General features: G+C 46.6%; 1 pseudogene; it reads right to left on the reverse strand.

The window, feature by feature from the left end:
• Window positions 1-11600: 11600 nt before the first annotated feature.
• Window positions 11601-12461, reverse strand: LOC114671110 (proteasome subunit alpha type-1 pseudogene; annotated as a pseudogene).
• Window positions 12462-21983: the final 9522 nt, after the last annotated feature.

Here is a 21983-nt window from a genome sequence, read left to right on the forward strand (position 1 = left end):
AGATAGACTGTGCAGTGCTGCAGTGGCTTCGCTCATGAAGCCCTGGCCTGGGGAGACAGGCAGTCGGGTTCCCTGGGATGAGGCTGAGCGCTGCAGCGAGTGGGAGGAGCGACAGCAGGATGAGGCTTTGGGAGCATCGCAGGGGCCTGGTCTGAGGCCTGAGAAGGAGGGCAGTGGAGTCCAGGAGAGACCCTGAGGGGGAAGGCCCCCTGGCGAGCAGGCGGGAAGGTGGGGTGCACAGGCGGAGGCTCTCAAGCAGGCGTGTGGTTTTTTATAAGCCGGTTTACAGTTTGGCATTTAGAACACAATGGGACGCCACAGAAGGCTCAAACGTCATAAGATTTTGGCAACAGGAGTGGGTGCCCAGGGTCCAGGGGCAGCCAGCCTTGCCCCCGCCAAGCCTATGCTCCAGGAAAGGAAGGGTCGCACCGTGGCCACCACAAAGCCTCGTCGTCCAGCCCCTCAGCGTACTCATCCATTGAGTGAGCAGCCACTGCTAACGCCAGGCGCTGGCCCCACCCATGCAGGGGGGCTTCTTAACGAGGCAGGAGAAAAGGATCGGGGGCTTCTCCAATAGTAAGTGTGAGGTGTGAGCTGCAGTGCCTAAAGCCACCAATACCTGTGGTCAAGGTCAGTTTCTGGTGACAAAACTATGGATCAGGCCGGGGGTCGAGTGGCTGTGACAAGGTAGCAGCACTGTGACTGCCCCCCAGGCATGAAGGATGGGAACCGAATTGCTAGGAAGCGCAGCTGGAAGCCGGTGGGCAGGGGAGCCGGGTGGGGCAGCGCTGCAGGTCTTGGGGAGAAGTATTTGCTTTTTGCTTCCTCCCTCCCTTGATGTACGACCTTCTTTTCCCCCACCAAGGGAAGAAGTCGTACAGGCTGGGTATTGACAGTGTGGGGATTGGAGCAGTTAAAACAGACACAGTTGGCACAGTTCCCCCTACCAGAGGTAACTTGTTGACATTTTGTCATATATCCTTTCACATGTTTTCTAAAAAGAGGGGATTATACTATCATGCAGTTTCCTAACCATTTTTCACTTTTTGTGATGGGCTTTTCTACGTCAGTGAGTTTCACAGCACTGTTCACAATTATCTAGGGATCCAGAGCGCAGCCAGGCCGTCATTTAGCGTGACAGCCACTGTGGTTCTCGTCAGACTGCGTTGCTGTCTCGTCCCACTCGTCTGCATGCTGCTTAGCAGACTGGGTTTAACTCTTGAATGGAAGTTTATTTCCAGATGTGTAGACCATCCGTGGTCTTTTTCTTCCACGTGCTTCTCAGGCTGTTGTGTTTGTTACTTTTTTTCTCTCTCTCTTTTGAGTCAGAGTCACCCTCTGTCACCCAGGCTGGAGTGCAGTGGTGGGATCTTGGCTCACTGCAGCCTCAACCTCACAGCCTCAAGCCATCCTCCCACCTCAGCCTCTCGAGTAGCTGGGACTATAGGTGTGCGCCACCACACCCAGCTAATTTTAATTTTTTTTTTTTTTTGCAGAGACTGGGTTTCACCATGTTGCCCATGCTGGTCTTGAACTCCTGGGCTCAAGGAATCCTCCCACCTCGGCCTCCCAAAGTGCTGGAATTACAGATGTGAGCCACTGTGCTGGCCACATGTTTGTTACTTTAAACTTCTGAGGGTGTGTCCTGCTTTATAAACTCCTAATAGATGGAAAACCAAACTTACTTTGAAATTAAACTCTCTGGGGGTGTGTGTATGTCTGTGTGTGTGTCTTTGTGTATCTGTCTGTGTGTCTTTGTGTGTCTGTGTGTGTCTCTGGGTATGTCTGTGTGTGTGTATCTCTGGGTGTGTGTGTCTGTGTGTCAGTGTGTGTGTCTGTGTGTGTCTCTGGGTGTGTGTGTATGTGTGTCTCTGGGTGTGTGTGTATGTCTGTGTCTCTGGGTATGTCTGTGTGTATGTGTCTGTGTGTGTGTGTGTCTCTGGGTGTGTGTGTGTCTGTGTGTCAGTGTGTGTGTGTGTGTGTGTCTCTGGGTGTGTGTGTATGTCTGTGTCTCTGGGTATGTCTGTGTGTATGTGTCTGTGTGTGTGTGTGTGTGTCTCTGAGCATTTCAGTTTGTTGATTTTCGCCATGTGAGCTTCCGCTTTGCATTCCCAGCACTGGACATGGGCGAGAGGCTGAAGTCCTAACATGCTGAATTACACACATTTTATTACATGGTTCCCTTCATGCGATTTAATCTATAAATTCACATTTATGGTCATGCCCAGGGGCTCACGCTTGTAATCCCAGCACTTTGGGAGGCTGAGGCAGGAGGATTACTTGAACCTAGGAGTTTGAGACCAGCCTGGGCAACGTAATGAGACCCCATCTCTAATATTTTAGAAGCAAAAAAAATATTTTTATTGAAAAAATTCACACTTATGTTTTCAGAGATGTGCAAGGTCAGTGTATGCTCTTATCCCTTCTCACATATTCATATTCTGTGATGCTCCAATTTGGAGCTCAGAAAATATTGATTGACAATATTGAATTTGGACTTACAAGAACAAAATCTGGCCGGGCGCGGTGGCTCAAGCCTGTAATCCCAGCACTTTGGGAGGTCGAGACGGGCGGATCACGAGGTCAGGAGATCGAGACCATCCTGGCGAACACGGTGAAACCCCGTCTCTACTAAAAAAATACAAAAAACTAGCCGGGCGAGGTGGCGGGCGCCTGTAGTCCCAGCTACACAGGAGGCTGAGGCAGGAGAATGGCGTAAACCCGGGAGGCGGAGCTTGCAGTGAGCTGAGATCCGGCCACTGCGCTCCAGCCCCGGCGACAGAGCGAGACTCCGTCTCAAAAAAAAAAAAAAAAAAAAGAACAAAATCTGGGGAAAAATAGTGTTAGCCAAAGGAAAATGTCATAACGAGGAGGAAACTGAAAGCTTAAATTGCAGAAATAAAAAGCACATAATGGTCCAGATCCCAGGAGGCCCAAATATGAGAATACATTAGAGATCAATTCATTAGAGATGGGGTCTTACTTTGTCATCCAGGCTGGAGTGCCATGGCATCATCGTGATCATAGTTCACTGCAGTCTCAACCTCCTGAGCTCAAGCCATCCTCCAGCCTTCCAAGTAACTGGGACTACAGGTGTGCACTGGCGCACCTGTCTTTCTTGCTTTCTTTTTTATATGGATTTCTCACCTCCAGGTACTCCTGAGAACGCCTCCTGCGTCTGTGGATCTGTGTGGTGTCCATCACTGATCTCACCTCCAGGTACTCCTGAGAACGCCTCCTGCGTCTGTGGATCCGCGTGGTCTCCATCACTGATCTCACCTCCAGGTACTCCTGAGAACGCCTCCTGCGTCTGTGGATCTGCGTGGTCTCCATCACTGATCTCACCTCTAGGTACTCCCGAGAGCGCTTCCTCCGTCTGTGGATCCGCGTGGTCTCCATCACTGATCTCACCTCTAGGTACTCCCGAGAGCGCTTCCTCCGTCTGTGGATCCGTGTAGTCTCCATCACTGATCTCACCTCTAGGTACTCCCGAGAGCGCTTCCTCCGTCTGTGGATCTGCGTGGTCTCCATCACTGATCTCACCTCTAGGTACTCCCGAGAGCACTTCCTCCATCTGTGGATCCGCGTGGTCTCCATCACTGATCTCACCTCTAGGTACTCCCGAGAGCACTTCCTCCGTCTGTGGATCCGCGTGGTCTCCATCACTGATCTCACCTCTAGGTACTCCCGAGAGCACTTCCTCCGTCTGTGGATCTGCGTGGTCTCCATCACTGATCTCACCTCTAGGTACTCCCGAGAATGCCTCCTCTGTCTGTGGATCCGCGTGGTCTCCATCACTGATCTCACCTCTAGGTACTCCCGAGAGCGCTTCCTCCATCTGTGGATCCGCGTGGTCTCCATCACTGATCTCACCTCTAGGTACTCCCGAGAGCACTTCCTCCGTCTGTGGATCCGTGTAGTCTCCATCACTGATCTCACCTCTAGGTACTCCTGAGAACGCCTCCTGCGTCTGTGGATCTGCGTGGTCTCCATCACTGATCTCACCTCTAGGTACTCCTGAGAATGCTTCCTCTGTCTGTGGATCCGCGTGGTCTCCATCACTGATCTCACCTCTAGGTACTCCCGAGAGCGCTTCCTCCGTCTGTGGATCCACGTGGTCTCCATCACTGATCTCACCTCTAGGTACTCCCGAGAACGCCTCCTCCGTCTGTGGATCCGCGTGGTCTCCATCACTGATCTCACCTCTAGGTACTCCCGAGAATGCCTCCTCTGTCTGTGGATCCGCGTGGTCTCCATCACTGATCTCACCTCTAGGTACTCCCGAGAGCGCTTCCTCCATCTGTGGATCCGCGTGGTCTCCATCACTGATCTCACCTCTAGGTACTCCCGAGAGCACTTCCTCCGTCTGTGGATCCGTGTAGTCTCCATCACTGATCTCACCTCTAGGTACTCCTGAGAACGCCTCCTGCGTCTGTGGATCTGCGTGGTCTCCATCACTGATCTCACCTCTAGGTACTCCTGAGAATGCTTCCTCTGTCTGTGGATCCGCGTGGTCTCCATCACTGATCTCACCTCTAGGTACTCCCGAGAGCGCTTCCTCCGTCTGTGGATCCACGTGGTCTCCATCACTGATCTCACCTCTAGGTACTCCCGAGAACGCCTCCTCCGTCTGTGGATCCGCGTGGTCTCCATCACTGATCTCACCTCTAGGTACTCCCGAGAACGCCTCCTCCGTCTGTGGATCTGCGTGGTCTCCATCACTGATCTCACCTCTAGGTACTCCCGAGAACGCCTCCTCCGTCTGTGGATCTGTGTGGTGTCCATCACTGATCTCCACCTCTAGGTACTCCCGAGAACGCCTCCTCCATCTGTGGATCTGTGTGGTCTCCATCACTGATCTCACCTCTAGGTACTCCCGAGAGCGCCTCCTCTGTCACTGTGGATCTGTGTAGTTCGCATCACTGAGATGTGTCGCGTCATTTCTGTCTTCCTGCTGTGCGTTCCTTTGGCTGCAGTATACAAATTGCATAAATCCACTGCCTTTCACACCCGCAAATAGCTTCCTAGGGCCACCATAATAAATTACTACACGCCGGGTGGCTTAGAACAATTTTATCCCTCAGCCTCCCAGAGGCCGCGCGTCTGAAATCAAGGTGTCAGCAGGGCCGTGCTCCCTGTGAAGGATCCAGCAAGAACCTTCTCCACGGTGTTCTCCTAGGTCCTGGTGTTGCCGGCAACCCTTGCTGACCCTCCGCTGGCAGACCCATGGCTCCCACCTCTGCCTCTGTCATCACAGGGCCGACTCCCTGTGTGTGTGTCTGTCTCTGTGTCGCCTCTCCTCTTGTAATAAGAAACCAGGAATACCCACCCACATACTGGCACAGTGCTCCACACCTGTAATCCTAGGCCTTTGGGAGGCCAAGGCAGGCAGATCACTGGAGGCCAGAAGTTTGAGACCAGCCTGGGCAACCTGGCAACACCTCTTCTCTACAAAAAACAAAAGAATTAGCCAGGTGTGGTGACTTACATCTGTAGTCCCAGCTACTGAGGAGGCTGAGGTGGGAGGATCACTTGAGCCCTGGAGGTCGAGGCTTCAGTGAGCCATGATTGCATCAGTGCACTCCCACCTGGGTGACAAAGCAAGACCCTGTCTCAAAAAACACTGAACTACAACTTCAGGATGGCCTCATCTTAACCAATTACATCTACAATGACCATCTTTCCGAATAAAGTCACATTTTGAGATTAAAGGGGTTGGGACTTGAACATGTCCTTTTGCGGGACACAGTTGAACCTACAGTTGTGGTGAGTGAGTGTCTCCAGGCTTTTGATCTCCAGAAGTGTGTTACTACATTCTGCTTTCCGTCTTGTGTTGTACATGTGCAAGAGTTTCTCTTGGCTGGACACACACAGGCATACATGGAATTGAATGGCTGGATCAAAAAGACATTTACAACACGTGCTCACCAAAGGAATGTTACAAAATGTTCCCTAATTTGTAACATCTCTTTTCACTTAAAGTCTTCCTGATTCACAAACATTGTTAATTTTAACATGGTTCAACTTATTGATACTTCTTTTAGTTCATGTTTCTACGTTTAAAATATCCTTTCCTATCCATAGTTGAAAAGATATTCACTTACATTTTATTTTTTTATTTTATTTTGAGATGGAGTTTCACTGTGTTGCCCAGGCTGGAGTACAATGGCGTGATCTCGGTTCACTGCAACCTCTGCTTCCCGGGTTCAAGAGATTCTCCTGCCTCAGCCTCCCAAGTGGTTGGGATTACAGGCATGTACCACCATATCTGGCGAATTTTTGTATTTTTAGTAGAGACAGGGTTTCTCCATGTTGGTCAGGCTGGTCTCGAACTCCCAACCTCAGGTGATCCGCCCACCTCGGCTTCCCAAAGTGCTGGGATTACAGGTGTGAGCCACCGCACCCAGCCTTTCACTTACATTTTATACTAGGAATTTTTAAGTTTTATTTTTGACAGATGAAACTTGATCCATCAGGAGCTGCTTTTTGCATATAGTGTAAGATAGGGATTTTCTTTTCTTTTTTTTGAGACAGAATTTCACTCTTTCACCCAGGCTGGAGTGCAGTGGCGTGATCAAGGCTCACTGCAGCCTTGCCCCTGAGTCTCAAGCAATCTTCCTGCCTCAGTCTCTCAAGTAGCTGGGACTACTGATGTGCACCACCATGCCTGGCTAATTTTTTTTTTTTTTTTTTTTTTTTTTTGAGACAGAGTCTTGCTCTGTTGCCCAGGCTGGGGTGCAGTGGCCGGATCTCAGCTCACTGCAAGCTCCGCCTCCCGGGTCTACGCCATTCTCCTGCCTCAGCCTCCCGAGTAGCTGGGACTACAGGCGCCCGCCACCTCGCCCGGCTAGTTTTTTTTGTATTTTTTAGTAGAGACGGGGTTTCACCGTGTTAGCCAGGATGGTCTCGATCTCCTGACCTCGTGATCCGCCCGTCTCGGCCTCCCAAAGTGCTGGGATTACAGGCTTGAGCCACCGCGCCCGGCCATAATTTTTTTTTTTTTTTTTGAAGACATGGGGTTTCACTGTGTTGTCAGGCTGGGCTCAAGTGATCTGCTCACCCCGGCCTCCCAAAGTACTGGGATTACAGGTGTGCACCACCGTGCCCAGCTGTAGATAGGGGTTTGATTTTGTCTTTTCTTTGTGGATGACCAGTTTTTCCAGTTCCAGCTAATGAATGATTCCTTCTCCTGTGCTGATCTGACATGCCGTCAGTCCCATGGTCACATGCACAATATGACTCTGTTGCTGGCCTCCCTGTTCACTTCCATTGGTCAGCATGCCTTTTCCTGGGTCAGTATCACACTATCTTAATTAATTACTATAGGCTGGGCTCAGTGGCTCACGCCTGTAATCCCAGCACTTTGGGAGGCCAAGGTAGGTGGATCACTTGAGGTCAATGGTGAAACCCTGTCTCTACTAAAAATACAAAAATTAGCTAGGCATGGTGGCACATGCCTGTAATCCCAGCTACTTGGGAGGCTGAGGCAGGAGAATCGCTTGAACCTGGGAGATGGAGGTTGCAGTGAGCCGAGACTGTGCCATTGCACTCCAGGCTAGGCAACAAGAAAGAAACTCTGTCTCAAAAAAAAAAAATGTACTACAGCTTGGTAAGTGCTTATATTTGATAAACCAAGTCCTATCTCTGTTCTTCAGAAGAGTTTTGGCTATGTTCGATGCTTCCATGAAAATTCCACAAAAAAACACTAGGAATTTTGATTGGAATCACACAGAATATGCAGCTATTTTTGGGAAGTTGACATATTTCCTAGGATGAACTTTGAGAAGCCAGGTTAGCAGGTCAAAGACTGTATGAACACGGGGACTTTTGACAGGCATCGTCCAGTTGCTTTTCGCTGGTTGTACTAAGCTACAGATGGGCAAGAACTTGGCCAGCTCACCTTTATGTCTTGAGCTCCTAGCTCAGTGCCTGAAACACTTATCAAACCAGCAATGTCTCTTATGCCAGCTGCACCCCAACTTCTCCAGTATAATTTTGTTTTATTTTTTATTTTTGTTTTTATTTTTTTGAGATGGAGTCCCTCTCTGTTGCGCAGGCTGGAGTGCAGTGGCATGATCTTGGCTCACTACAACCTCTACCTCCCAGCATTATAACAGGGATACATTATAACATTATAACAGGAATCGCTCCCAGGCAGCGATTCTCCTGCCTCAGCCTCCTGAGTAGCGAGGATTACAGGTGCCCACCAACAAGCCCAGCTAAGTTTTGTATTTTTAGTAGAGACGGGTTTCACTATGTTGGTCAGGCTGGTCTTGAACTCCTGACCTCAGGTGATCCTCCCACCTTGGCTTCCCAAAATGCTGGGATTATAGGCGTGAGCCACCACACCCAACCTCTACTATAATTTTGAAATGTGTAACTACTTTTTATCATGAATATCTCTAAACATAACCAGAAGAAAACAGCACCTTCTATTGGAATGGTGAAAATTCAGGACATAGACAACACGAAATGCTGGCAAGGATGTGGAGCAACAGGAACGCTCCTTCATTGCTGATGGGAATGCAAATGGTGCAGCCACTTTGGAAGACAGTTTGGCAGTTTCTTACAAAACTAAACAGTATCTTACCATATGATTCCTCAATCCTGTTCCTTGGTATTTACCCAAATGAGCTGAAAGCTTAGGTCCTCACAAAACCTCCACCTGGATGTTTATAGCTGCTTTCTTCATAAATGCCAATGCTTGGAAGCACCCAAGATGTCCTCCAGTGGGTGAAGGAATAAGCTGTGGTGCATCTGGAAATGGAATATTATTCAGCACTGAAAAGAACCGAGCCATCAAGCCATGAAAAGACATGAGAGAAAAATGCACTTCACTAAGTGAAATATTCTGAAAAGGTCACAATACCAACTATATGACATTCCAGAAAAGCCAAACCACGGAGACACTATAAAGGTCAGTCATTAGGGTGTGGGTAGGATGAGTGGGTGTCATGCAGAGGATTTTTAGGGCAATGTATAGCATTATAACAGGGATACATGTCATTTCACATTTGCCAAACCCCACAAAATGTGCACCACCAGACTGAACCGCAGTGTGAACTGTGGGCGATAATGGTGCGTCACTGTGAGTTCATCAGTTGTAACAAATGGACCACTCTAGGGGGATGCTGATATGGAGGAGGCTGTGCATATGTGGGGCATAGCGGGTATTCTCACCCAATTTTGCTGTGAACCTAAAACCGCTCTAAAAAAGTCTATTTAAAGTAAAGCAACAACAGAATAAGATTTAAGTATAAATAAGTCTGTTATAAAATAGAGAACATCCATCAGTGGATAAAAGTTAAGATTTTTTTGTTGATCAATTTATAAGTGAAGTGACTGACAAAACTTGTTTTTTTGAGCTCAGGTTAAAGCTATCTCAGAAACAAGTAGTGGAGTTGCCATTCTCCAAAATAAGCCATGTGAGTAGAGAGCAAATTGTTAATAACTTCACCATTTCTGTGCATAGAACCAGGGAAGTAATGTCTTTAAATACATCTGCATCTTGAAATATCTGCCACTAATTTAGGCACATTGAAATTGCTGCATTAAACTACTGAACTATCACAGAAGCCTCTGCAACCTTTATTCTGAGTTTACTGATCCTATTTATAGCAGAGGATCAGAAAAAAAAAATGTATTACTATCTGGTGTACTAGGTGACCGTGACAGTGATGTATGTCTGGTGTAATAGGTGACCATGATGGTGATGGGTGACTGTGACAGTGATGTGTGTCTGATGTAATAGGTGACCATGATGGTGATGGGTGACTGTGACAGTGATGTGTGTCTGAGGTAATAGGTGACCATGATGGTGATGGGTGACTGTGACAGTGATGTGTGTCTGATGTAATAGGTGACCATGATGGTGATGGGTGACCGTGGCAGTGATGTGTGTCTAGTGTAACAGTCAACCGTGATGGTGATAGGTGATGGTGATAGTGATGGTGACAGGTGACCGTGACAATGATGTATGTCTGATATAACAGTTAACCATGATGGTTACAGGAGAAAGTTGTACTGTCTATTTCCACAGGAACATCTGTAGAGCATGTTTGGCTAATGTTTCTCTTAATGCACACTGGAACCATGCCATGCTGTTTTCCCTGCCCCCACCTGACAGCACAGTGCCCGGCACACATGACTTAGTCAATAAAACGTTGAATTAAAAAAAAAATTAACCATTTTAAGTGTACGATTCAGTGACGTTTAGTACAGCCACAGTGTTGTGCGAACACAACTATCTAATTCCAGGACATTTGCTTCACCCCCAAAGGAAACCCCATACTTATTGGTAATCACTTCTGTGTCCCCCTTTCTCCTGCCCCTGGCAACCATGAATCTGCTTTCTGTTTTTTTGGGTTTTTTTTTTTTTTGAGATGGAGTCTTGCTCTGTCGCCCAGGCTGGAGTGCAGTGGCGCAATCTCAGCTCACTGCAACCTTCGCGTCCTGGGTTCACGCCATTCTCCTGCCTCAGCCTCCTGAGTAGCTGGGACTATAGGCGCTTGCCACTACGCCCGGCTAATTTTTTGTATTCTTTACTAGAGACGGGGTTTCACTGTGTTAGCCAGGATGGTCTCGATCTCCCGACTTCGTAATCCGCCTGCCTCGGCCTCCTAAAGTGCTGGGATTATAGGCGTGAGCCACCGCGCCCGGCCTGCTTTCTGTTTTTATGGACTGGCTTATTCTAGACATTTCATAAAAACGGATTCTTGCCATGTGGAGGCTTTTGTGTCTGGCTTCGTTCATCAGCATAATGTTTTCAAGATTCATTCACGTTGTAGATGAATCAGTACTTCGTTTCTTTTTTTAAATTTTTAATTCTTTTTTTTTTTTTTTTTTTTTTTGAGATGGAGTCTCGCTCTGTCGCCCAGGCTGGAGCGACAGATCTCAGCTCACTGCAAGCTCCACCTCCTGGGTTCACGCCATTCTCCTGCCTCAGCCTCCCTAGTAGCTGGGACTACAGGCGCCCACCAACACGCCCGGCTAGTTTTTTGTATTTTTTTTAATAGAGATGGGGTTTCACCGTGTTAGCCAGGATGGTCTCGATCTCCTGACCTCGTGATCTGCCCGTCTCAGCCTCCCAAAGTGCTGGGATTACAGGCTTGAGCCACCGCGCCCGGCAATTCTTTTTATTTTTAATTTTTTGCAGAGACACAGGTCTCACCATGTTGCCCAATGAACTCCTGGCCTCAAGCAATCCTCCCACCTTGGCCTCCCAAAGTGCTGGGATTACAGATATGAGCCACCGTGCACTTTTTTAATTTTTAATTTTTTTTTTGTGCCCAGGAGGCAAAACAATTTTATTTCACAGTTGTCTTTAAAATCACAAAGATACCTTTTCTTCATATATGAACATTAGTACAGATACCTATACTTTTTTAGAAAATGATTGTACAGACCCTCTCAAAGAAAAATGTATTCTGTGATATGGTTTCAGCGAGGTTGCTTGGAAAAAACTCACATCTGGACTGATTCCTAAAACATAGCATTCCACCACTCTACAAATTTGGGTTCAAAATATAGATTATTGTCATCAGTATGTGGTGCCTGCATTCTTAAATATTTGATAATACATATATAGGCTGGCTTATCACCTAACATTCCATTGGTTTATCAGCCTTTTCTGCAGGTTTATCAGCAGGTTGAGCAGCTGTGCCTTTCTCTGTGGCCTTTCTTAAGACCTTCCAGGAATGGACACATATCATCATCATCATAGATTGTAAACTCCAAAGTCTTTACCAACAATTCCAATGGAAACATTCTTTTAGCCGGGTCCTGTTCTGTAGGAAGTGTCTCTCTTTTTTTTTTTTTTTTTTTTTTTTTTTGAGACAGAGTCTCGCTCTGTCACCCAGGCTGGAGTGCAGTGGCATGATCTTGGCTTACTGAAATCTCTACTTCCCGGGTTCAAGCAATTGTCCTGCCTCAGCACCCACTAGTAGCTGGGATTACAGGCACATGCCACCATGACCGGCTAATATTTTTTGTATTTTTAGTAGAGGTGGGGTTTCACCATGTTGGCCAGGCTAGTCTCGAACTCCTGACCTTGGATGATCCACCTGCCTCGGCCTCCCAAAGTGCTGGAATTACAGGCGTGAGCCACCGTGCCCAGTCGGAAGTGTCTCTCTTAAGGCACGCAGACCATGTTTAGCCAGTTCCTTTAAATTGCACTCCATAAATTCAGACATATGTCTCTCCAAGTAAGCACGAGCGGACTGAAAACAGCTCCAATGGACATTAGCTCTGCAGTCAAAATCGTTACCAGATGGACAGGTTTGGAAAATGTGAGGGCCTGCAGCATCATCACCAGCGATAAGCAGCCCAGCACCATATGGTCTCAGGCCGTATCACAGTGTTGGTATCTGGGTTTGGTTTCCAATTAGAGATACAAGACGAGACACTGGAAGGGGTCTATCAAATACAAATCTGGAATCCAAACACTCCTTGTGCATAAAATTACACAATTGTCAGCCCAGGTTGGTCTCGAACTCTCAAGCTCAAGCAATCCACCCACCTCGGCTTCCCGAAGTGCTGGGTTTACAGGTGTGAGCCACCGCGCCTGGCCCAGTTCTACACTTCTTTTTTTTTCTTTTTGAGAAGGAGTCTCGCTCTGTCACCCAGGCTGGAGTGCAGTGACGTGATCTTGGCTCATTGCAAGCTCCACCTCCCGGGTTCAAGCCATTCTCCTGCCTCAGCCTCCCAAGTAGCTGGGACTACAGGCGCCCGCCGCCACGCCCGGCTAATTTTTTTTTTTTTTTTTTTTTTTTTGCGTTTTTTAGTAGAGACGGGGTTTCACCGTGTTAGCCAGGATGGTCTCCATCTCCTGACCTCATGATCCACCCACCTTGGCCTCCCAAAGTGCTGGGATTACAGGCGTGAGCTACCGTGCCCGACCTACTTTTAATATGCTCTCCATATGCCTCCTTTGAATCCTTGCTGAAATTGATATGTAACAAAATTCAGTAATGTGCACAAATATTTTTTTCTTCATTTTGATAGTTGGACTGTATTGACATTGTCAGAACCCATAGCTGTCACATGACATCACTCTCTCCTATAGGCATTCGTCCTAATTCTGCAAGGAGATGTATATTCCATTCTAACCAGTAGTCCCCGGTGTCTCTCCAGTCATTTAGATGGTCTGAAGCAACATGGGCTTAGCCACTTGGGGTTAATTTTCCTAGATATTGTGCCCCTTCAATACCTAATTTCAAGTCTTTTTTCATTTCAGGAAACACTTCTCAAAGCATACTTTTTTTTTTTTAGATGGAGTCTCACTCTGTCCCCAGGCTGGAGTGCAGTGGGGTGATCTCAGCTCACTGCAACCTCTGCCTCCCAGGTTCAAGCGATTCTCCTGCCTCAGCCTCCTAAGTAGCTAGGATTACAGGCATGCGCCACCATGCCTGGCTAATTTTTGTGTGAGTGTATTTTTCTTTTTCAGTAGAGATGGGGTTTCACTATGTTGGCCAGTCTGGTCTCGAACTCCTGACCTCAAGGGATCCACCTGCCTTGGCCCCCCAAAGTGCTGGGATTACAGGCATGAGCCATCACGCCAGGCCCAAATATACTTTTTAATATTATTTTGTATTACTGCCTTGGTTTTCCTCTTCAGCAACTCATATTAAATTTATATTAGATCTTCTTTTCTGATCTTCTATACTTATTCCTCATTTTGAATTGGTTTCATCTTGTCATTTATTTTTAACTTCAGTTTTATGGAGGTTTAATTGAAGTACACTAAAGCGCAGATATTGTTGGTGTAGCCTTTGTTTTTGACATGCATGTGGAGTTTCACATCCATAACACTCAAGGTAGCAGCTATTTCTATGACCCCAAAAGTTTCTAGTGCCCGTCTATACCCATACCTCCCTCCACTACCCATCCCTCCCTCCACTATCCATCCCTCCCTCCACTACCCATCCCTCCCTCCACTACCCATCCCTCCCTCCACTACCCATCCCTCCCTCCACTATCCATCCCTACCTCCACTATCCATCCCTACCTCCACTATCCATCCCTCCCTCCACTACCCATCCCTCCCTCCACGCCATCCCCAGGATGTGTTTTCTCATTGGTTTTTCATACCCAGGATCTGGTTTCTGTCATTGTATGCTAGTTTTCATGTTCCAGAAATTTATACAAATAGAATCATACAGTGTATTCTATTTTTCTTTTCTTTTCTTTTTTTTTTTTGAGACAAAGTCTCACTGTCACCCAGGCTGGAGTGCAGTGGCGTGATCTCAGCTCACTGCAACCTCTGCCTCCCGGGTTCAAGCCATTATCCTGCCTCAGCCTCCAGAGTAGCTGGGATTACAGGTGCCCACCACCACAACCGGCTAATTTTTTTAATTTTTAGTACAGACAGGGTTTCGCCATGTTGCCCAGACTGGTCTTGAACTCCCAACCTCAAGCGATCCTCCTGCCTCTGCCTCCCAAAGTGCTGGGATTACAGGTGTGAGCCATCGTGCCTGGCTATGACTCTGTCTGGCTTCTCTCACTCTGTGTACTTCTGAGATTCAACTTGTGTCAGTAGCTTGCTTTTTAAATTGCTGAGTAACATCCCACTGTATGGATACATCACCCTTCCTTTGTCCATGAAATGCCCGCCCTCTTCATTTCATGGGTATTTCGGTTGTTTCCAGCTTTTGGCTATTAGAAATACAGCTGTGGGGAATGTTTGTATACCAGTCCTTATGTGGGCGTGTATTTTTTTTCCTCTGGAGCAAGTCTGAAATGACTGGGTCATATGGTAGTGTATGTTTACTGTTTTAAGAAAGAAAGTCCTATTTTTTTTCTAGGATTTATACCATTTTATATTGCCACCAGCAGTGTGGGAGACAATGCCTGTTGTTCACAAGCATGTGCTGGTGTCCAATTGTGGTTTTAATTTGTGTATTTTGTTTCCCTGATGATGGTGAGGAACATTTTTTCTCTTTCTTCTCCTCCTCCTTCTTCTCCTCCTTCTTCTCCTCCTCCTCCTCCTTCTTCTCCTCCTCCTCCTCCTTCTTCTCCTCCTTCTTCTCCTCCTTCTTCTCCTCCTCCTCCTCCTTCTTCTCCTCCTTCTTCTCCTCCTCCTCCTTCTTCTCCTCCTCCTTCTTCTCCTCCTCCTCCTCCTTCTTCTCCTCCTTCTTCTCCTTCTTCTCCTCCTCCTCCTTCTTCTCCTCCTCCTCCTCCTTCTTCTCCTCCTTCTTCTCCTCCTTCTTCTCCTTCTTCTCCTCCTTCTTCTCCTCCTTCTCCTCCTTCTTCTTCTCCTCCTTCTTCTCCTCCTCCTCCTCCTTCTTCTCCTCCTTCTTCTCCTCCTCCTCCTCCTTCTTTCTTCTTTCTTTCCTCTTCCTTCTTCTTCTTTCTTCTTCCTTCCTTCTCCTTCTCCTTCTTCTTTTTCTTCTTCTCCTTCTTTTCTGTTTGAGATGAGTCTTCCTCTGTCACCCAGGCTAGAGCTCAGTGGTAGGAACTTAGCTCACTGCAACCTCCGCCTCCTGGGTTCAAGCAATTCTGCTGCCTCAGCCTCCCAAGTAGCTTGATTACTGGCGCACGCCACCATGCCCGGCTAATTTTTGTATTTTTAGTAAAGATGGGGTTTCGCCATGTTGGCCAGGCTGGTCTCGAACTCCTGACCTCAGGTGATCCGCCCATCTCAGCTTCCCAAAGTGCTGGGATTATAGGCGTGAGCCACTGCACCCGGCATGGGGCACGTTTTTTCATGTGCTTATTGGTTATTTACAAATATTATCCTACGAAATATCTATCGCCTTTTTTAAAAAGTGGGTTATTTGTTTTCTGGTTATTGGCTTTTAAGAGTTCTCCCGTGTTCTGGATGTAAGTTCTTTCTCTGGCATGTGTGGTGCAAATGTTTTCTTCAATGGATACCTTGCCTTTCTATTTTTAAAAATGGGTTATTTCAAAGAGCAAAATATTTTATTTTATTTTTATTGTTTATTTTTTGAGACCGAGTCTCACTTTGTTGCCTAGGCTGGAGTACAGTGGCACGATCTCTGCTCACTGCAATCTCTGCCATCCAGGTTCAAGTGATTCTCCTGCCTCAGCCTCCTGAGTAGCTGGGATTACAGGCACGCACCACCATGCCCAGCTAATTTTTGTATTTTTAGTAGAGACAAGGTTTCACCATGTTGACCAGGCTGGTCTCACACCTCCAACCTCAAGTGATCCTCCTGCCTTGGCCTCCTAAAGTGCTGGGATGACAGGCGTGAGCCACCGCGCCCTGCCAGAAAAAGATATTTTAATTTTGATGACGTCTAGTTAATTTTTTTCTCTTGTGGTCTATGCCATATCACCAAGATTTTCTTCCCGTTCTAGAGACTCATAGTTTTGGATTTTACATATACCTCTGTGATGTATTTTGGATTAAACTTGTATATGGTGTCAGGCGTTAAGAGTCATTTTTGTTCCCCACATGAGTATCCAGTTGATACAGCACCATTTGTTGCAAATAATTTCCTTTCTGTGTTAAGTTACTTGGACATCTTGTTGAAAATCCATTGACAAAACCTGGGTGGGTCTGTTCCTAAACTTGCAAATTCTGTGTCATTGATCTCTGTGACTATCTTTCTGACAAGGTATTTTGATTTATGTAGTTTTGCTGCTCTTGTTTGTTTGTTTGAGATAAGGCTTCACTTTGTCTCCCAGGCTGGAGTGCAGTGGCACAATCTTGGCTCATTGCAGCCTTGATCTTCCAGGCTCAAGTGATCTTCCCACATCAGCCTTCCAAGTAGCTGGGACTACAGGTGTGTACCACCACATCTGGCTAATTTTTGTATTTTTTGGCCCCAAAAAGTGCTGTGATTACAAGTGTGAGCCACCACACTTGGCCTTGATTTATGTAATTTTAAGCCTTGAAGTCAGGTAGGTTAAGTATTTCAGGGTTTTTTTTTTTTTTTTTTTTTTTTTTGACTGGTTTTAGTTGGGCACGGTGGATAATGACAGTAAGTCAGCCCAGCTACTCAGGAAGCTGAGGTGGGAGGATCACTTGAGGCCAGGAGTTTGAGACCAGCCTGGGTAACATAGGGAGACCCCCATCTCTACTAAAAATAATTAAAAATATGGTCAGGCCTGGTGGCTCACGCCTGTAATCCCATCACTTTGGGACGCCAACGTGGGCAGATCACTGGAGCTCACAAGTTCGAGACCAGCCTGGGCGACATGGTGAAACCCTGTCTCTACAAAAAATATAAAAATTAACCAGGTATGGTCGTGGGTGCCTGTAGTCCCAGCTACTGGGAAGGCTGAGGTGGGAGGATGGCATGAGCCCAGGAGGTGGAGATTGCAGTGAGCCAAGATCACACCACCGCACTCCAGCCTGGGCGATAGAGCCAGACCTTGTCTTTAAAATTAAATACATAAATAAATAAGTAAATAAATAAATAAATAATAAATGATGGATTTGAGGTCAGGCGCTGTGGCTCATGCCTGTAATCCCAGCACTTTGGGAGGCCGAGGCGGGCGGATCACGAGGTCAGGAGATCCAGACCATCCTGGCTAACACGGTGAAACCCCCGTCTCTACCAAAAATACAAAAAATTAGCCGGGCGTGGTGGCGGGCGCCTGTAGTCCCAGCTACTCAGGAGGCTGAGGCAGGAGAATGGTGTGAACCCGGGAGGCGGAGCTTGCGGGGAGCCAAGATCGCACCACTGCACTCCAGTCTGGGCGACAGAGTGAGACTCTGTCTCAAAAAAAAAAGGATGGATTTCAGTCCTGCCCCTAGACCTTATGGAACCTTAATTCCTGCCTTACTTGAAAAACAACCACACTGGGAGTCAAGGCTCCAACACAGGAATCTTGGTGCAGAGACATTCAGTGCGTAGCAGCTGCTCTGAGGTACTGACGCCCCAGCACCTGCCGGGCTCCCTGGGCTCCTCACAGCGGCCTCCCACTTTGCTCTTTGCTTCGGTGGAGAGCTTGTTGACTTGTTGGGGTTCTGCTTTCAGGAACTGCAGATGCCCTGGTGCCTTTTTATGCCTTTCTTACCGAGATGCTGGTGCTGAAAATTCCACCTGCAAAATGTCATTGCCAAAACGTTGAATCCAGCTTTTAAACTACAATTTCATAGGAATTCAGGATCCGAAAGATTAAGATAAATTACACTTCCCAAAATCAGCAAAGTCCAGAATGTGTGGAACTCGATGGAACAGTGATTTCCTTCTAGAAAAACTACAACAAAGAGCAAGGGGTGGAATTGTAAGATTGCAGCTTAAAAGAGACCTAAGAGCCTCGTGGATTGAAGGCCATCTCTGGAACTAGTTTGGATCTTGATTTTAATGTTGAAGAAAAATATTTGCTAGATAAAGACATTTGAGGACTCTATATTTGATGATTCTAAGGAATTGTTGTTCATTTTTTGTGTGCTAATAAGGTTTTAAAAGGTCTACTTTGCTATATGTGTGAAAATGTCTGTAATAAAAAAACTCACTGACCAGCCTGGGCAGCATGGTGAGACCCAGTCTCTAAAAAAATACAAAAGTTAGCTTGGTGTGGTGGTGTGTGCCTATAGTCCCAGCCACTTGGGAGGCTGAGGTGGGAGGATCACCTGAGCCCAGGAGGCAGAGGTTGCAGTGAGCTACAGTGCACCACTGCACTCCAGCCTGAGTGACAGAGTGAGACCCTGTCTCAAAACAAACAAACAAGAAACAACAGCAACAAAAGCTCATTGATAAAAGTTTCACAGCAGTCATTGAGTATTAATAGATCCACCATTTTATCTATCAATAAATGACTGCAATCTTTGATGACTAAGAGATCCACTATTTTATCTATTAATAAATGATTGTGATGTGTTACTTTGCTTATCCTATTACACCTGCATTTGTCAGGTGTGATTGTCTTGTACAGAATGGCTTTTCTCCATCAACCATTTGGTTATCCTAAAATACAGAATTAATACTTGATTTTTTTCCTGATCAATTTTCTGGATACTGATTTGGTGCCCTGGCCACTTGCAGAAGCCGCGGATGAGTATTCCCCTTTGCAGTCTCATGTGGGCATAGATTTGTATGCATTTGGTGTGGTTCCACATATTGCAATCATTATTTTCTTTTTCTTTTTCTTTCTTTCTTTCTTTTTTTTTTTTTGAGATGGAGTATCTCTCTGTTGCCCAGGCTGGAGTGCAGTGGTGAGGTCTCGGCTCACTGCAACCTCCGTCTCCTGGGCTCATGCAATTCTCATGCCTCAGCCTCCTGAATAGCTGGAATTACAGGCACGCACCACCACACCCAGCTAATCTTTTTTGTATTTGTAGTGGAGATGGGGTTTTACCATGTTGGCCAGGCTGGTCTTGAACTCCTGACCTCAAGTGATCCGCCTGCCTTGGCTTCCCAAAGTGCTGGGATTACAAGCATGAGCCACCACACCTGGTCATTCTTTTCTTTTTTGATGGTCAAATTCCACTGTCTTTGGCATCATTGCAGTATGACACTTTTCCTGTTTAATAACATTTTTACTTTCAGTCTTGACAAAATGTCCTGGAATCACCGTACATATCTCTGGCTCCAGACTAAGTCTCAGAGTTTCCCCAGCAAGCCCTGACTCTCGTTAACGAGAAATGCTCTGCAGAGACCTGGGTCTAGGGGCACAAGATGTTTGCTGTCGCCAGTTGGTCATTGCCACTCGACTGTCTGGGGGACAGAGGTAGGAAACATTTTTTTTGAAAGCGAAAAGTATTAATAAATCCCTGGATCTTTTGAATTCATTTTTATAACAGCATAGGTATTACATCACATCATATTATAATCCAGGATATATTCAATGAGACCCTCTTGAACAACATGTGGGTTATTTCCAGTCTTTTGTAATGAAAGTTGATATGGTGTAGCTCTGTGTCCCCACCCAAATCTCACCTTGACTTGTAATAATTCCCATAGGTCAAGGGCAGGACAAGGTGGATGTCATTGAATCACAAGGGCAGTTTCCCCCAGGCTGTTCTCGTGATAATGAGTGAATCTCACGAGATCTGATGGTTTTCTAAGTGTCTGGCATTTCCCCCTTCGCTCGGCACTCATTCTCTTTTCTGCCGCCCTGTGAAGGGGTGCCGTCCATCATGATTGTAAGTTTCCTGAGGCCTTCCCAGCCATGCAGAACTGTGAGTCAATTAAACGTCCTTTCTTTTCTTTATAAATTACCCGGTCTTGGGTATTTCTTCACAGCAGCGTGAGAACAGACGAATACAGTCTTGTGCACTTATAATTTCATATAGTTGTGCCAGAGCATCTTTGTAGAAGAAGTGAGACTGGGGTCAAAGTGTAAAGGCATATTCAATTTGGCTAAATACTGCCAAATTCTTCCCTTTAGGGCTCAAAACCATTTTCATTTCCACCAGCAACGTATTCTGTTTTGGCCAAGGTCATTTAAAAACATTTATGCAACTTAAAACTTTTCAGGACCAGATGGAATGACTCACACCTGTAATTCCAGCACTTTGGGAGACTGAGGTGGAAAGATCTCTTGAGGCCAGGAGTTCGAGGCTGGCCTGGGCAACAAAGCAAGGCTTTGTCTCTAAAATTAAAAAAAAATTCTCATGAAAGTGTGGATTTACATTTTCCCCCGAGAAATGAGATGATCTGGCTATGCCCGTTTCTGTGTGGAGGGACAGAGTTCAGCAGATCACCAGGACTCCGGCTTCTGCAAAATGTGGGCCTGCTTGCTCATACTTGGTGTAGGCGCTAGTTTACAGGCATTTGAATTTGTGAGTTCTTGTTATAAGTTGGACTTTGCCGTTTACCTGTAAATGAGACACACATGTCTCTGCTTTCATGGTGCTTATGTGTGTGTATGTGTGCATGCATGTGTGTGTGTGCATGCATGTGTGTGCACATGCATGTGTGTGAGCATGCATGTGTGTGCACGTGCATGTGTGTGTGCATGCATGTGTGTGCGCGTGCGTGTGTGCGTGCATGTGTGTGTGCGTGCATGTGTGCGTGCATGTGTGCGTGCGTGCATGTGTGTGTGCATGTGTGTGTGTGCGTGCATGTGTGCATGTGCATGCGTGTGTGTGTGCATGTGTGTGTGTGCATGCATGGGGGTGTGTGTGTGTACATGCATGTGTGTGTGCATGCATATGTGTGTGTGTGTGTGTGTGTGTGTGTGTGTATAGAGGGGGCTCAGCATGCTTCATAACATGTTGATATAACATAGAAATTGTCAGCCTGGGCAACATGGCGAAGCCACGTCTCTACTAAAAATACAAAAATTAGCCAGGCATGGTGGCACTCACCTGTAATCCCAGCAATTTAGGAGGCTGAGGTGGGAGGATTGCTTGAGCCCTGGAGCTCGAGGCTGCAGTGAGCTGTGATCACACCACTGCACTCCAGCCTGGGCAACAGAGTGAGACCCTGTCTCAAAAAAAAAAAAAAACAAATCAATCTATGGTTAAATTTGTAATGTTTTCCCCAGAATTTTAAAAATTATTTTCATTGTAGAGACATTGAGTCGAGTTTGAAATAGTGGGAGTATTTGCCCTTCATCTTAATGAGGCTAGCACGGAAGGAAAGGCAGGAGTGTGTAGGGTCTATGGCCTGGCCTTGAAGGCTGAGGGCACCTGGAATTTCGTGTCTAACAATCGAGGATTACTGCAGGGGCTGAGGAGGGCAGGGCTGACGGTGCTCATCAGAGGCAACATCACTGCTGAGATGTTGAGACAGATGGAAATTGTGCTGGCTCGGGATTCTCCTATGATTAAATCACCCAATATTTAATCCCATTAAGTCCTCACAGTGCTCGAGTTTAATAAAGCTCTGTAATACATGCCATAGGAAGGCCTTGTTATCCAAAGATAATTGGTATTAAAAGTAGTCACTTGAAAAGAGTCTACTTAACACGAGGACGGGAATCTCAGAGTTACAATGTGACAAGTTTTGGATTTGATGCTATGGATTTCATAATTGAAATTATATGCTGATTCTTGGAACAAAGCAAAAAACGAACTGCGTTCATTTGGGAGGAACATAATTTGTATGGTAGAATTATAGTTTATT

The sequence above is a fragment of the Macaca mulatta genome, chromosome 11 (genome assembly GCF_049350105.2).
Source record: "Macaca mulatta isolate MMU2019108-1 chromosome 11, T2T-MMU8v2.0, whole genome shotgun sequence".
NCBI lineage: Eukaryota > Metazoa > Chordata > Mammalia > Primates > Cercopithecidae > Macaca > Macaca mulatta.